Source organism: Falco biarmicus, chromosome 4 (genome assembly GCF_023638135.1).
Source record: "Falco biarmicus isolate bFalBia1 chromosome 4, bFalBia1.pri, whole genome shotgun sequence".
In the NCBI taxonomy this organism is placed as follows: domain Eukaryota; kingdom Metazoa; phylum Chordata; class Aves; order Falconiformes; family Falconidae; genus Falco; species Falco biarmicus.
Window position 1 is genome coordinate 71,897,324 of NC_079291.1, and position 9,054 is coordinate 71,906,377.

Here is a 9,054-nt window from a genome sequence, read left to right on the forward strand (position 1 = left end):
TTTCAAGGATAAATGCAAAGAGACATTCTAACTCATAAACAAAATAAAAATAAAAATCTTCCCAAATACATCTTGGATCTTCAATATTATGAGGGAACAAAAGAAACCAACACCACCTCTTCTCTCTCCTTGGGGACACACATCTCTGTTCCCAAAATAAGCCTGAATTAAAATTACTATTCTGAAGACTCCTGAAACTTTGGTGCAGTTTTGACTTAGATTCACACATTTGTGAAGTCATCAGACTCTCAGAAACACTGCATATAATTAGCTGGATTTTAAGCAGCTTAAACTCCACACCCACAGAATCTTTCTCTGTCTTCACATGTATAGAACAATACAAGTATCAAATCATAGGAGCTCACAAATCCTTTGGAGGTAGCTATATTACATTATAAAAGGAAATCTTAGGGAATGTAAGAATAAAAGAAATATTTCTTGTTTTCTTCTCCAAAACACCATGGAAAGGATAAATACTTTAAGTAAAAACAAGATTAATAGTAATTACCCAAAAGAAAGTATCTGTAAGCAATGCTTAGCAAGAGGGGAGATTATGAAAAAAAAAACACAGCCTGATGTTTATGATAATTTCTTCTCTAAATGTAAATCTGGATGAAGCATTAATTTGTCCTGTAAATGACAATTTTTCACTGAGGACTTGAACTTTTATCAAAATATGTGGTCACTTTCCCTTGTTTCTTCATCTTATTTGAAGGCTCACTTCCTCCCCTCAAGTTTAAGACTTCTAAAGGCTTGTTCTCCCTCCTCAAGTTTAAGACTTCTAAAGGCTTGTTCTCCCTCTTTTAGTTAAAAGTATGTTGGTGTAAAATAAATAAATAAATAAATTTCTTAATGAATCTTGATGCATATAGCTTCAGTAATACAATAATAACAATTAATGACAATATAGTCAAAGTAACATGGTAATTTTAAAAGGCAATTTCTATAAACTATTGTTTTCTTAGTTTAAGTACTTGGTAAAACAGAAAGTATTTTTTTAAATATGAAAATTATTGAAGTATTCAAAAACTCACAGAACAGAATAAAATAATTTTATATTCCATCTTGCTACTTTCAGTACCAGTCTCACAAAGTCACGATATAAACCAGCAACTCCAATCCAATGAGATACAGGAACTTGTCTCCCGAGTCCAATCAAGGATCTTAAAAGCAACTTCAAAGATATTCTTGAGCTGAAGACCCTTACTTACATGCAGATTTGTTAAGAGGAAGGGGAAAAAATCCCCACAAACTTTTAACTTTGAATGGTAGTTGGAAAGGAGAGGCAGAGGTTAAACAAACTAGGGCAATTCTCTTGTATGACAAGTTTAAGTCCAGTCATCAGTGTAAAAAACAAAACAAAAAAACAAACAGTCAGTTAGTGCTGCTTCTTGTAAGTCACAAATTACTAACTCTTTGAACTTGCAAGAATATATCTGGTGAAACCAAACACTTTTGAGAAGCCTGGCACAGTTTCAATAGTGACCACAGTTGAAGAGAGATATAGTAACGTTTTTACTACCAATGACATGAATAGCCACAGATATATATATATATATTTTTTTTTTCTTTACTCCTCTCCTAAGCACCAAAAGAAGTACAGTGAAATCACTGAGTGACATGATTGAAGCCATAGACCTGTAGAACATGCAAGTTCAACTCAACAACAACAATTTTCAAGGTGAAGCTACTGAATGATAATAAACCTAAACAGGTTGGAAACTGCAACTAGACCTGCCACAAAATGTATCGGCAGGTTTGTCTCTAATACTATGTCCACTATTTGCACAGTTTTCTTTACATAGGTAAACAGATTTACTTAACAACATAGTACCATATAAATAAAGCTATAGCTACACTTTTTAAAAAAGCCACTTACCACTTTACTTTTATTTAGGTCATGAAATGCCTGGAAAACCCAAGACAATTCCAGCTTCCATTAAATTGATTAAACCATGAGAGGAGATCTCATCTGCTACTGAATTTCCTGAGTATTCAGGGCTCCAAATGTCTCCCGACTTTTTGTTAAACAAACCTAACTTCACAAATAGCCTTTTGCTAAAATTATAGTAGCAAATCCCTAAGAAATTCTAAAAAAAGCTAAAAGCAACCATTTCTCTGTAAAGCTGTGGCAACAGTTTAAAGGAAGCAGAAGAGAAATAAGCTCTTGGTGAAACAGATGCTCTTGATTATCAACAAGGAATGGCAGCCGCCTCTTTTGATAAGATACACCTGAATGCAGGCTTATCTGTGTGCAAATGGAGTCTGTCCTAAAACCTTTGTTCCCATAGTCAGAAAACTGGCAACAGGTCTTTTTGATTATTGGATATCAGGAGTAACAGATGCCGACACAGAGTGAGATCTACAAGTTAATATTAAATATTGATACTTGGGTATCTTTTCCACTAGGACTTTGGCAAAGCACAAGAGAATTGCAACACTATGCTCTTGAATAAATATAGAAGGACAGAATTGGTGTGGTAAGCTCAAGAAAGAAAAGGGACAGAGGGAAACCTGGGTTTGTCAAACTGAAAAAAAAATAAAAAATTGCTCATCAGTAATGTTTTAGACACAGCAGTTTCCAGGTCAATGATCACACCCCACAACTTCACCCAGCAATGAAACATTCAGCCCTTGAAAGCTCTTAAAATCTGAATCAAACTGTTCCAACTGAGAACTGCAAACCCATCTTTTAACCCATGTTCAGTAACTATGAGCAAACTGACCTCTGACTGTTGCGCTCCCTGAGACTAAATACACAGAACTTCAGTGAACTGACATTTTCATATTCAAAAGGAGTTGTTCACTCAGAATCATAGAATTTGAACTACTTGTTTTTCTATTAATGTTTTTCCTTGATCAGTTAAATTATTTAAAAAATATTAAACATTCATCTAGAATTTTCCGATGATTTGACTTCCTCATTTCCTCTCCCAGTCTTCTACCCTCTTCTGACAGATGTTGCCATTTCTGAGAAAAGGGGTATCTGAGGTACTCACAAACCAGCTCCGTGACTTCAGTCTGGTCTACCAAGACAGACTACATCCGTGATAGACAAGGTGAGAGCACTAACCATTTCAGACACCCGGTTTCAACCGCTGCCAAATGTCTGTCAGAGCCCAAAGGCATGTTAGCTCTAAGACACCAGTACTATTTCTTAGCAAAAGCATCTGTCTCAGCTAAGATACCTTTTTAGAGGGATGATAACACAGACTTTGACATTTATAAACCAAGCATATGTATTAATATGTAAAGTTCAAGAGAAAAAAAAACCCACCAAGCTGGCCACATTAGTAATACGACATACAGCTGCACAGAAAAAAGGTAAAAAAAAAAAAAAAGGGGGGGGGGGCGAAGTAGCGTTATCACAAGTAGCCTCAGTGTGTGGTTATTGACTAGTTGACAAAACAGGCTAAAAATCAATAGCATTTTCTATGAGAAGTTAGATAACTTCCCTATAATACAAAAGAAGGGTCTGCTGAGGAATAGATGTCATCTCTGCTGATGGCTTCACTACAAATATTTCATTTATTTATTTCTGCTTCTTGGAGGGCTCACAAAGTTTAGTCTTGGTACCAACACTCCAGGGAATAAAAGAAAATAGTACTCCCATATAAAAGGAAAAGGGAAGCTTCAAGCCATGGGCAATGCTGAACACTTACCACTTCACTTGCTGTAAATACCAGAAGATCTACCTAAAAGTTCTGAGAAACATTTAGTGGTGCAAAATTGATCTGACAACGTAAGGAGAACAGGCCCCCGGAGTCAAATCTTAGCAAATCCAGGTTCCCATAGGACTGAAATCCTGTTAAGCTTCCTCTCTTACTGTGAGCAACATGGAAAGCACCTTATAAGCTACTAATAAAATAGCAGTTGTCACCTGATTTGTGTACCTAACCCATTCATGACAATGACAAATTTCAACAGATAGCTAAGAAGGAAAAAAACCCAGGAACAGTTTGGTCAGCAACATTTTAAATGTGTAAACCAGTATTTAGAAAAGGTAGATACACTGAGAAACAATCCCTGCTGTAATGGAGAGCTGGGTGGTCTTTCCAATGCAAATGGACTACAAATATTAGTCAGGTGCACTTTTAATTTTCAAATGACCAACTGGGAAATTGTAGCATGTATTCATGTGGTCACATGCAGCTCATATTGCCAAATATAAATTACAGAGCTTTTTTTCAGCATGAAATGGGTATTTGGGGGAGGAGGTTAATTTGAAAATTATAGTAATTGTGCTTTTTTCTATTTAAATTCTTTGTGTAGCATTTCTTTGTCAATAGTTGTTATCCTAGTTTTGCTATTTAATGAAAAATTAGTAGTAACAATTATTTTTAGGAGAGAAGTCAATAATTTTCCTTTCTTATCCGCATATGTTTTATTCTTTGTTGTGGCTTAATTTGAATACAACTGCAAATTTTAAAGTATCTTATTTTTTACTGCAGGAAAAGTAATTAAACATTTTTTTATTTGTGGAGCTGCTTTAAAGTATTAAAGTAACTTGATCCCAAATGAACTTAAAATTTTAATTCATTTTACCTTATTCTGCCTGTAGAAGAAGTCAAATTTTTAAATGCAATATGACATATGGCTGTTCATTATTTATACATTCTGTAGCAGACTATAAATTTTACTTTGGACATATATCGAAGCACTGAAACCATTTCAGTTGCAAACACATAAATCATAGTTACAGTTATTAGTCTAAATGTAATGCCACCCAGGTTCTAGATCAAAACCTTTAAAATCCATTATAATTGACGTCTGCTGCATAACTTATGTCTGATTTTATTAAAGGAGCTCATTATTATTTATATCTTTGAAACATTATATTCCTAGCTGTGTAACCAGTTAAATGTGAAAGATCTGAGGCATCGGGGGGAAAGAGGAGGGGACAATAGCCTACAAACCAGGAAGAATAAGGCTGTAATGGAGGACAAAATGTTTTGAAATGAAATTACCTAGTTCAAGGTAGGAATTAGGCAGCCTGCACTAGTGGCTGATGCTCATTTGGGACAAATAAAGCGGGAGTTCTGTATCAGCTAACTTACACATCAGCATAAAGGCTGCAAAACAAACTGTGTTCCCCACACTACACATTGACCACTGCTTACAAGATGGGAGGGGGAAAGCTTTTAGACAGCTCCTATAGCTTGAAAAATCACTGAATCAAAACCGACAGGGCTGAGAGGCTTTCACAGATTTATTAGAAGGCTTTTTGCTGATGATCTGCTTTGTTTGCATAGTTGGGATGCAAAGCGCACTCTGGGATACACATCCTGTAAACACAAGCAAGCCCTTTGCTTTTAGTCTTTTGCCAAAGTGGCTGAGCCTCAAAGCTGGAAGCCTGTCTTTTCAGGACCGTGGAGACTTTACCATTCCCTCCCTGTTTTTCCTTTTGTGTTCAAGAATGGCTTTTAGTTAGCTCTAAAATGTAGCCAGAAGAAATAAATGAGATAGCAGCTATGTCAGCTAAATGTCTACTGAAGACTTGATACTGCTGTCTCTAAAATCAATGACAAGACTTCAAAAGGCAAAGGATCAGACTTTTAGATGGTTTGACGTTTTCAGTGAACAAAACAAGTCTCTGAGATGCTGTAAATTATGTACATGTGAGTTATTAACACCTCCCCTGGTAGGGAGAGGGAAGGGCTTAGATATAAACCCAGCCTGGGGGGGACCAGAAACATTTAATGGCTGATTTGCTTAGAACAACAGAGGAGTTTATTGCCTAGTCCACCTCAACCTCATCTACTTTTCAACTATGTGTAGCATAACATATTTATACGTTATTCTTATGTTATATTATGCTTATACTACTTATGAGCTCTATTCGTATATATAACTATACTTTAACTCCACTTAATGTTCTTCACATCAGCTGAAGAGAAAAATAATCAAGAGAAAGAATATTACTCACCGTATCTTGCTTTAGTTTAGCAACAATATGCAAGAAAAGGTGATGAAAAAAAAAGAGGCTGCATTTTGAGTACAGTAGTGCTGGCAATATGACTGCACAGTTTGATATCTTCCTTGAATTAATTTTTAACTTTTTCATACTTGGCCTATATATAGAAAAATACAATTCTGGAGATACTTTGCATATTTCTGCAACTGTCCAAGTTAACCATTACTTCTTTTTTATTTATACTTTAATACTTAATATTTTCTTTTACTTAGATTTTTATAACTTGAGCCAAAGGCAGGTTTAGACTTTGATTTGCTCATGTTTATAAGCAAGGAACAAAAACTTGTTTTTGCATTTCTTGGTGCATGATAGAACAGATTCCCAGTATTGTACTTGTCTGAGGAGGCTGCCTACATCCTACTGTACATGGTACGCAGTAGTGCCAAGAGTGTATTAAGCAATATATATAATTGTAAATTAAATGTTTGTCCTTTATTACATATAGAATGGGCATGGGCTATTCTTCTGGTAGGCTTAGACAATTCACGTTTCTTGAAAACAAGAAAAAACTTCAGGAATAGGAGAAAGTGAACAGAAATTTGCTCCACTTGCTAAAAAAAATAGCAAGCAAAGAATATATCTTAATCTTAAATTAAAAGATGTTGCTAATACAGCTTTAGTGGGTATGAAAAGATAAAAAAAGAAATCTAAGAAAAAATCTAACACCGGTTCAATGGTAAAAATCTTCACTTTAAAATAAACTTAATAAACAGAGAGGTTTTTCCTCGTGATTAATCCCATCATACAGAACTGCTTAATGAAAACTACACTTCTTGTAGAACCCTTTTCTTGAAACATACTGTCTATTCTCAAGTTTTACAACAAGCTGTTTTACATTTTCCTTTGTCCTTAAATGCTAAAATTGGTTTCTATTCAAATAAACTTCATATTTCACTTAAAGGAAGGTCCAAGTGTTGACAGAAAGCACAGGAAGAACTGGCCACCTAGACCCTGAATCTGGATAATTTGTAAATCTGCTTGTGTAGGCTAGCAGTAATAATAAAAGCTCATTAATCATGTAAGGCTGTGGTGCACACTCCTCTACAATAGCCCTGCAGCATTTCTTTGCTGTGGGGACAATATGCTTCATAAACTCAAATTAGTGTGCTGCAAAAGCTAATTGAATGCATGTGTGATACTTTGCCTTGGGATAACATACACCCAAAAGTCAAATGGTCTTACAGCTTTTATTACTTGGTTAAAAACAGCTGATAGGCTTCTGTGCAACATGGTAAGTCAGTCTATAAATTATCTGATTTTCTGTTTCTTTTCTATGAGTGGTCTCATTTTTTTATTTCAGTATGCAAATTGTCAACCAAAGGAAAAGAACCAAAAAAATCCATTTATTATTGGCCAAATTTGAGCTCAGTGTGAATTTGTGAATTGGAGGTTCCTGTACTGCCCACCACAGCTTCACTTCCCTACACCTCCTTTATAGTTACGGGAAACCTAAAAAGCAAGTGCTAAAGAGTGACTTATTTGGTTCTTCCTTTCAGATATTTAGATTTTTAGGTAACATCCTCCCATGGATATTTTCTAGGCCACATCTGTATAAGTCCTAGAAGACCCATTTATATTCTTCCTCAGGTGCTCTCTCTGTGAGAAGGCTGATAAGAGATTTAAGGTCCAGAATGAAAACAGATCCCCTATCTAATGAATATCAAAAAGCATCTGTATCTTACTGCCCATGAAACCGATCTTGTTCCTGGATGAGTAGTTCACTGAGCTTTAGTTTTGATTTTATATTAATTAAGATCATTATAAGATTGTAAGCCTGTGGAATGCTTTTTGATTATTATATTTACCGCACTATTTGCTGATATGATTCAAAATACATGCAATGTAACAAAATATCTACCTGGCGTAATAACATTCGTGTCCTATTGTGTTTGTGTCCTACCAAAACAAAAGGACTGAATGCATACTAAAGACTAAAACTCTTTTCCCCAAAAGTTAGCCCAAAATGGCTAACAGAATTCCAATTCAGTTAAAAAAAATAATTAAAATACACCACCCCAGATATTACTCGGTTATCTTTATAGTAAACAGTATTTTTGTGTACTACTGCTGATGGTGACTTAGAATGTTCTGCAGAGAAAGAGGCTGTATTTCAGATTTTGGTGATTTGTACTTGTTGCATCCATTCATTGGAGATAGAGACAGGTTTTTAGTGGTTTTCTTCAAAAAGTTTTGTGCCCAGTGTATGGTTCCGACTGGTTTCATAGCTTACTAGAAATTGAGTGGAAGACCCATATCCAATGTTTTATACCATATTTTAAGTATCGGTAAAACAGGAAATTGGAGAAAGTATTGTCCAGAACACTTACAATGATTTGGATCCACGTAGTTGCCTCTTTAATTTGGCAGTTATATATGAGCCATGGCAGATTAGATACCAACTCTAAGAAATCAGCGAGATTTTGTTTTTCATTTCAGAAATTATATCAAATACAGCTATTACATTTTCAGAGTTTAACAAAGGATGTAAAAAAAAAAAAAATAAAATTGTAACTTACAGCTACAGGGACTGAGGAAGATGGTCAATAAGAGTGTCCAGAACTACACTGTTATTTCGCAGAGCTCCTCCAGCAGAAACGCTCCTCTAGCAGAAAGCTGTCAAACTAGTGTATGTTCTTTTCCCTCTATCCTGACAGGCTTGCTTATTTCACTTGGTTAAATCAAATTATGGCTATTTAAGCCCTCCAGGTGGAACACAGCCTATCGTAGTCAAGCTGACTTCTTTCAGCATAATCAAAAAGTAAACTAATTGCAGTGTTCATTATATCTGATCATTAGAGGGATATCTAAAGCAGGGGACAAAAAGATGCAATGTGACTTCAAAACTGCCTTGATCCAGTAATGTCGACAGCAAATTCCTTCTGACCACTCATATACTCAGGTAGTCTTAAGCCCTGAAATCCAAGAACATTTAACTTCCTAATATGAATAAATTGGAATGTATTTTAAATGAGTTCCTTTGGTTTTGATTCTTACTACTACATCTGATATTGGTGGGAAACATTTTCTCTAAAGAGTGTTTTTGCACGCTCTTCTTTCATTCTCCTTAGGTTAGACAGCTA